The following is a 9,037-nucleotide window of genomic DNA, read 5'->3' as shown; positions in this document are numbered from 1 at the left end:
ATAAACTTTGAACACAAATCCACACTGGGGTTCTGCAGTAATCTCCTCCATTCCCTGATTGAAGTTAGATGAGCTAAGTTGGAAACTCAAGAGTGAACATAGGATCCAGAGTACTCTCAAGGGCCCAGAGCCAAAGGAGCCTGATAGGTCTTGCTACCATCATGGCTCTCTCCTAAAGCTTATGCCACGCTGGGGGTTATGGTGGCATGGATAGACCATTGGGGGCAATGGGAGTAGGCAATAAAAGGGCTGAGAGAGCAAAACTGTACATGTACATAAATATTAATAACTAGCAATAATAATAAACATTTATGAAATGAGTACAATGAGCTGGGTTCTTATGGTTGATGTGGAGATGTACCACACAGACCTCTCTTCAGGAAGGGCTTGCTATTCACCTGTGGGTGTGTCTTCTATACCCAGCTTCCAGCCGCCAACTCCTTCAAGGTCTGTCTCAGCCACACAGTCCCCAAGCCTAAGCCACACACTTTCTCGGGGTAGCCCACATCAAACGACTGATCTATGAGGAAATTTAAAGCATTGGTCATCTTGATCCAACTCTGGAGAGCTCTGGAAAGCTATTGCAGCTCTAGAATTCATGCCTGATTGGCTGAGGCTTCTTCCTCAGACCTGCACTACAGTTTAACTTCTTTATCCCAATTGTACTCCCTAGTCTTTCCTTTCACAAGAGTTATCTCCCTGCCCCCCCCCCGCTTTTTAAGTAGGCTCCCAACCATCATGGGACTCAGACTCACAACCCCAATATCAAGAGTCACATGCTGTACTGGCTGAGCCAGCCAGGGTCCCCTGTATTAATATTAATAAACATCTTGCATCTCAAACTCTGCCTTGACATCTGCTTCTAAGACCCTAAGACAAATTCACTATAAGAGTCTCTAGTTATAGTTAAGTACTGAAATCCAATCCATTCACCTAATAAAAGCCCCATTTTTTTTAAAGAAATGAAAGTGAGAGGAAGGAAGAAAGGAAGGAAAGGGAGGAGGAGGGAGGAAATTAACAGAAGTTATGCACTTCCCAAGATTTACAACTCACTACTATAGGCTCCAAGAAAACAGAATTTGCAACACTTTTGGACCATTATGGAAGTAGTGGTCAGTGGTCAACTGAACACTAGCTTAAATGAGAAGGAGAAAGATGGAAACTTCTCTCTATCCTCATATTGCTTAACAGCCTTTCAGGCTCTAACAGGAGTAGAAGAAGTTGGGCAATAAAGGAGAGACTCCGGGCAAGTTGGAACATGAATCACAGTAAGGTCTGCATGAGTTTCCAGAAGTTCCTGTGTTCTTTGCACTCTTCAAATTTATGACACCATTTTTATAAGAAATAATAATAAGGAATACATATTGATCTTTTACTATGTGACAAGCAAATGTGCAAAGAGCTATACAATTATACCAGTCATCACTCACAACAACCCTAAGATAGTAAGGTAGGAATTATTGTTCAACAACTACTCACTCTGCTTTCCTCTTTCCATGGGAAAAGTATAATTATCCACCCCCTCAGTGTTGAACTTGGCCATATGACTTGTCTGACAACTGAAATGTGAATGTATGCAAGCAGAGGGTCTGACTGAAATTGCCAAATGGTTTGGCTCATTGTCTTGTGCTCCTGACATCTACCTCAGGGAACCACTTCTTTTTCAGAGAAGTTGATCTGAACCCAACTGCCAGCCTAGACAGAGTTGCACAGTTGATGTACAAACCCCTGAAGGAGAAAAAAAGATTTACAGTTATAAGCCATTGAGATTTTAGGAGAGCCTTTTGTTATACACCATTATTGTAGCAAAAGATGACTAATATGAACAAGTTCTATACTTATTCCCATTTTCAGATGAGGAAATTCAGGTACAGAGAAACTAAGTGACTTGACTAAGGTTACATAGCTCTAACAGTGGCTGGAATTTTAACCAAGCAATAAAATCTTAAAACAATGTTCTTAAGCCCTGCTTCAGATTGCATATTTAGTGCTTAAGATAAATATTATAATTTCATTCTATGTGAAATGCGTATTACTTCTTTTCTTTCTTTTTTGGTTATAAAATGATTGTTTATTGAAATATTTTCCTTTGATGTTATAAGGGTGGTGGCCATCAACATTGCAGCCTACAGATTAGGCAGTCCTTAGGATCTCTCTAATGGTTCCAGAGAGTTTTCTGGCTACTAAAGACTGGTGCCGCATCTGTCAGTTGATGTTAACGATCTTATCAAGTGATATTTCCACTGTACTTAATGTTTTTCTGCTTCTTTCTGTCTGTTGGCAGTTCCTTGAGGGCTTTGATAATCAGGGCAGAGGCAGAAGGAACCACTTCAATCCAGGCCTGTCTGTTCTGAATGGTCAGTTTCACTGTCATCCTCAGACCCTTCCAATCAACAGTTGCCTTGGCAATGTCATCACCAATCTTGTCTGGAGAAAGACCCAGGTGGCCAATCTTTGGGGCCAGGGCAGGCATGGTTCTGACTTCTCCACTGGTGCACCTCAGGTACATGACTTGATCTCGTTGGGGTCAAACTTAAGTGGCATGGTGGAGGTGGATGGTGTCAGATGAACCTGAATTCAGGGTGACCCAAGTCTATTGAACCTTCACCTTCTCCAAGTTGAAAGCCAAAAGAAGCTGAAGTGCATAGCTGAAGCTTCTATGTGTTAAGAGATCTTTGAATTCCACCTCAAACCAAGATTCAGTTATTTTATTTCCTGGGTCTTTTTAAGCATTCTTAGATGGTTAATGTCTAATGGGCCAGCATTTAACATATGATCACATATGATTAACATGTGAATATTGTAACCAAAGAAATGACACTAAAATGTCCAATCATTGGTTCAGAAAATATCCACATTACTTCCATTTTCAAGAGTTATTTTAATGAGTTGTTTTTGAAAAACATCTGATTTCCTTATCAATGGAAAACTCGGGGCAATTCCAACTTTAAGAGAGATGAAGAACTGTTTAGAAGAGGCCTATCTCTAAGCCTGTGTGCTTTAAGAGATTTAAGCCATTAAGAAAAAGACATAAATTAAGAGCTATAACTTTCATTTAATTAAACTTTTAAATTAAATAACTAATATTAATACTTTCATTTTAATTTTCAAAAGTACCAATCACAAAAACTTTTCCTCCTATTCATGCTTAAAATCAAACTTTTCCTTTATGTACTAAAATGTATACAGTTTAGTCAAATAGACGGTGTGAACCCCCCCTCCTCTTGTCTTCATTTATTGAATTTAGGCTTTAAGAAATTCTTGAAATTTCCTGGGGAATTGCAAGACCCCAACAGAACTTCCATGCACACCCTTCCTCAGGACAACTCCATCTGTCATCCCTGCCATGGTGGCTGCTTTTACAGACCTTAGAGAAGATAAACTTGTGACCTAAGCTGGGAAGTTGGGGACTGACTCATGCTGAGAAGCTGAGCAGTATAAAGGGCATCTGGTACTTTAATTTATTCCTTCAGACTTCCCACTGCCCTTACCAGAAGCTTACTGCCACAGAACTCTAGGCTCTTTCAATTCAAACCACTTATACATCTAGCTGGAGATGTATAACTATAAAAGTTCCAAACCATTAATTTAGATTCTTTCCAGACCTCTTCAGAAGGTCTGCCTTAAAGACAGTGACATGCAGTAAATGACCTCAAAGGTAACATTACCATGAAATACTTACTGGTAAGATGACCTAGGATGGAAGAAGCATAACAACAAAAAAAAAAAAAGCATTTTAAGATCCTGTCTCTAATTCTTTGTAAGGCATGTTACCTCTTTTAGTCTATGAGTGCCATGAACAAAATGGCAATATTAATACTGTCCCCTTTACCTCCATGCTGGGTGAATAAATTGTCCTTCTGTGGTTTTCCATAGGGTCTCCCTTCATGCCTTGCAAAAAGTATCTAAAAATATAAGAATACATATTATAGCTACAAAGTAAAATGAAATTCCTGCCAGTTTTATAGACTCAATACCAAGGTCTGCAGTAAGCCCAGCCCTGCACTGTCCATTATGGGAAATGCACAATAATGATGAGGCCTTCCTCCCTCCCTTCAAGATGCTCACAAAACGGGTATTCATTCAGCAAGTAACTGTGAGCCACAAGCTCAAGGTGTCCCAGTCCCTGAGGAAGAATATGAGGACAAATCAATCAATTATGCCAATCTCACAACTTCACAGTCTAAAGGAGAGAGAAAACAGACACTAAGTAATTCGAATAAAAAACAGAAAGTGATGTGCACCCAAGAGAGACCCAGATAATGGATAACAAGGGGTTAAGGAGAAAATAAATTACTTAGAAGTAAGGGGGATGCATCAGGGAGGAACTCTCCACTGAGGGAGATTTGAGGTGGGTCTCCTAAGACAGGAGTTGGACGTATGCAGATGAAGGGAAGGCACTCTAAAGAGAAGAGAATTTTATTCAGATGGGGGAAGGACACAGAGTGGGAGTTTATGGAAATAACAGTTTCCTCAAACTCAACTGTAGGGGGACACAGTTGGCACTAATGGGAAATAAGATGGAAAAAAGTTAAGAGAAAATTTCAAAGGGCCATGACAATGAGGCTCAGGAAGTTGGCACTTATTCAAATTCTCTTCTGCTGAGTTCTGGGGGTTGTGAAGACAGGATGGGCAATGATCCAGGATACTCTCCTGTGTGACCAGAACAGCCTGCTTTTATCTAGTTGACATACTAGAGTTTCTGGATAAGATTTCATTTGAGGGACCACATATGAAACCACTGCCGTCAGCAAATTGAAGCTGTGCAAGGTTTTTAAGAGGGTCGGGTGAGTCAGAAGATCAGATGCCAAAAGATGAATCTGGTGGTAGCAGTGTATATGATGGATTACAGGGGAGAGTGTAAACTTGGGAGGACGAAATAAGAGGTTGCTAAACATCCCCAGGTAAAGGACCCAGGGACCTGAAGTCAAAAACAGTGGTATAGGAGAGGAGGCTGGACACAAAGAGGTCAACCTCTGGGCCTTGGAAGCAAGTGGAATACACAGGGAAGTCAAGAGTTCTGAGCCTGGAAGACAGGGTGCTTTCACTAAAAATAAAGAACACAGAACACAAGACAAGTTTGGAAAATGAGAAGCCAAGTTCAGTTTGGGAAATATTACGTTTGAGGTTCTGGCAAGATTTCCAGAGGGCAAATAGCTTGGTGGGAATGTCTAGCAGGCAGTTGGAGAAAAAAAAAAATCTCACTGGATAAACATACACATAAGAGATGAACACATTAAGCAGTTATTCACATACACAGGGCTATTTTTTAATGAAATGAAAACTCTCATTACATGCTAGACTCCCTTTAACTATTTGCGTCCCTGGTTTATCTTCCTGACCCCCATATATGTCAGGTGCACAAGTTTTGGTCCTCGACCCTCTGTTCTTCCTGCTCCTCATTCTTCTACTCAGAGATTCGTTTACTATCAGCTTCAAAAATCTACATTCCATGTCTTTATTTCCAGCCCCAGAGCTCCAAATGCCTGCTAGAGATGGCCATGTGGCTTGGGCATCCCAACCCAATCAAAGCAAAGATAAACTCATCTTTTCCTCTCCTCTGTAACTGGTGCTTCTTCCAAATGTCCCCATTTCTTTGCACAGGGACTTAAAGCTCTGGGGCCACAGACTTCCCCTCTCTCATATTGTCCTAGAACAGCACTTTTCCAACATGTCGTTCCCCTGCTCAAAAGTCCTGGAGAGCTCCTCAATGTGAACAAAATCAAAGCCAAACTTCTCAATCCACATTTCAAGGCCATCCACAGGCCTGTCCCAAATTGTCTTTCCAACCACAGTTCCCACTGTCTCTCTGGCCAAGCTACTCTGAGAAAACCACCCTGCATTTGACCCTCAAGCATGCCCACTTTGATTCATTCCCACCTTATCAAATATGTTGGCATTCCTTCCTTCTGCCAGAGAGCATTCCTCCCCTGCCCATTCTTCATCTGATGTGTACCCATCCTCAAAGCCTTATGTTCCATCTCATTCTGAACCCCTTCCTTGTCTATTGTAGGTCAACGAGGTACTTCCTCTATAGTCACTAAACAAACTAGATGGTGTTTGCCTATCTATTTTCTCATGTGTGATTTAGGGTTATAACAGTACTTATGTCATAGGATTGTTCAAAAATGAAATAAGTGCTCAATAAATAATTATTATCAGGATATAAGTAGAAATAAGATAGTCCCTGACATCAGGAGCTCAAAATACAAATGATATTTTGGAAAGACAATAGATTGGGGAAGGGAGATGTAGTTAATAGGGCAATTCTTTACTACTTATCTGTCTTTTCTAAGATGCAGGGCATGGTTCTTCTACATGATTGGAGGCCTTGGAAAATTAAGTTTAATATTTAATGAATAACTCTGGAAAGTGTCTCTTATTACTTTTCGGTGCTTTTTACTTCTCCCAGGAAACAGTGTACTAAATAATTCTGTTTTCACAAAATTAACATTTTAATTCCAACATCAGATTTTTACTCATCTGACTACATCTCAAAATAATAGTATTGTTATTAGTAGCCCAATACTTAACATCCTCAAGTGATAATTCCTCATCACTACATGCCTGCACATCACTCACACACACACACACACACGTCCGTGCGCACACACATACACTCATTCTAAGCTATCCAATGCATATGTACTCAGAGACTAGAAAAAAAGCACTGAATCTAGAGAACAAAGGAAAGAATTTCGTCTCAGCTCCATCTTTAGAAGAGGAACTGAGTACATTCATTATCCTAGCCAAGCTTCAGTCTACTGATCTGTAAATGTATACACTACATTGTGGCTCCCAGTCCTCATTGATCAGAAATGCCCACCAAGAAAGATCTGTAAAAATTCATGTTTTTGAATTTCAATCTGGCCCTGCTGAATCAGCACTTCTAGGGGGAGGAGCCTGGAAATTTATACATTAAAAAAGCATTCCAGGTGATTATGATATCAATCAAATTTGGGAATCCCTTTCTCAATTCTTATTCATCTCACATTAAAGACATACTCCTCTCCAAAGAGCCTCTGGCAACCTGGAGTCAGGGATCCAGGGCCGAAAGAGCATAATAGTTCGAAAAGAAGCTAAAATAATGGACAGTGTCTCCTCCCTCCTGGCTTTATACTCAGAAACATCCTTTCCCTTCACTTCCCAACTGTGGTTTCTGATCAACATAAATGTTTCAACCATTTATGATTCCTTCACAAGATGCCTAAGAGCAAAGAAAATACTTTATTTTGATACCTCTTAAGGACTTAAAGTCAGCTTTGAACATGTGACATAAAATCTCCCTCATGAGATAATATTGTTGCAGTTGGTGGATTCAACTTGAACAAGATGCATATCTTCAATTGTTTCACTTACTCAACTGTGTTATTTTAAAATCTTGTTGAGTCCTCCCTGTTTACATAAAGATACATTTAAGGAATTATTCTCAGCTTTACTGGCTTTGATGGAGCCTCTTCTATAAAATGCCACTTTGCTGGTGCTTTCACTCAATCAGCTTGAAGAGGAAACTTCTTCCCACTCTCCCAGGAGAGCTCCAGGGCTCTGCTTTGCAAAATTCAGAGTGCGAATCTTTCTAGAAGAGAAAACCACCTACAAGAGCTTCATAGGCAGAAAGGTTTCCAAACCCCAAGCTAGTTTCTAGGAAATGTGTTTGTACACTAAATATGACCATGTGCCCAGCCCCCATACCATATGACTGGGTTCCTGTATACAAACAAAATCACCACATTCTCTGAAACTAACTTTTAAGATGTTGTACTTCTTTCTTCCAGTTTGTAGCACAGGAAACCTGACTCCAAGGAACGCTATTTTCTGTTTAAAGGCTCTCAGCTTCTGGAGTCCAACTGCCTGGCTTCATCTTTTGCTAGCTACATGAATTTAGGCAAGATATACACATGCTCTTTGTATCTCAGTTTACCTGCCTGAAAAATAATAGTGCCCACCTAAGAGGTTTATGTGAAGTTTAAATGGAATATATATAAAAGGCTGGAAATAAATCCTGCCACATAATAAATACCCCATGAGTGTTAGCTATTATTTCTTCTTGCAGGACTTCAGCATTTTGAGGTAAAATAAGTAAAAAGAGTTCCCATACTCCATCTGTCACACCACCTCAGAAGGAGCCCATTGTCTTCTCGCATGGTTTGACTTTGTCTACACTAAGAAGTCTGATAAACTAGGTGAATTACTGCTCCAAGAGAGACTTGAAAGAGCTCCCTTGGATGACTGTCACTATTAACTGAAGGACACAATTTTGTTTGTTACCTTGGTGTCAAAGGGACACCACTAGCCAGGTTCCATATGCTCCAATCTCATGCCATTGTGAAGCCATCTCTAATAATTCTCGTGCACCAACAACATCAGAAAACCGTTGCTTGCTTCAGCTTGAAGAGGAAACTTCTTCCCACTGGAGGTGAGGGATGCACAATTAAACCTCTGTTGACCTCAGTGGTTTATATCCAGTAGATACCTGACAATTAAAATCTACCTTCCCTACTGAGGCACTCAGAGTGTGCTTTGGTACTATGAAAAATTATCAGTCTATCTAAGATTGTCCTTCAAAGGGCAGAAGAGGTGGAGAGGAAAGAAAAGAGGGTTAGGGTTATAAATATTTTGCCATAAAACACCAGGTATTGTTATATTCACTGAAAAGGAGGACATGAGTATGAAATGGTGGGCATTTAAATAGAATGCCATCTGTTTTATGCTTAGATTCAAGTTTTTATTTGACATGGATGAGAAAGCACAAAACCTTTCACCATTTCCAGGAAAATGACAGAAGAACTAACTACTCAGGACTCTAGCTGAGTTACTTGACATGGGAGACTGACAAGTCAATCAGGTACAGTTAAATAGTCAGGGGTTCACTGCACCAGAAAGTTAAATAGTCAGGGGTTCCCTGCACATCAGCTCCTTGGCCATAGACAAGAGACAGTCCTGTGCTCATTTTCTACTGAGCAAGATGGTTCTGTGTTCAACAAGAGCAATGGAAACCCACTCATGCAGAGAGTCGGTTTGTTGACAAAGCTTCCAG

The 9,037-nt window shown here is 40.3% G+C and overlaps 1 pseudogene; it reads right to left on the bottom strand.

The window, feature by feature from the left end:
- Window positions 1-2,227: 2,227 nt before the first annotated feature.
- LOC129498219 (60S ribosomal protein L12-like) lies at window positions 2,228-2,544 on the bottom strand (annotated as a pseudogene).
- Window positions 2,545-9,037: the final 6,493 nt, after the last annotated feature.

Source organism: Nyctereutes procyonoides, unplaced genomic scaffold, assembly GCF_905146905.1.
Source record: "Nyctereutes procyonoides isolate TBG_1078 unplaced genomic scaffold, NYPRO_anot_genome, whole genome shotgun sequence".
Lineage (NCBI taxonomy): Eukaryota > Metazoa > Chordata > Mammalia > Carnivora > Canidae > Nyctereutes > Nyctereutes procyonoides.
The sequence above is the reverse complement of the archived record's forward strand: the minus strand, read 5'-3'. Positions and strand labels throughout refer to the sequence as shown.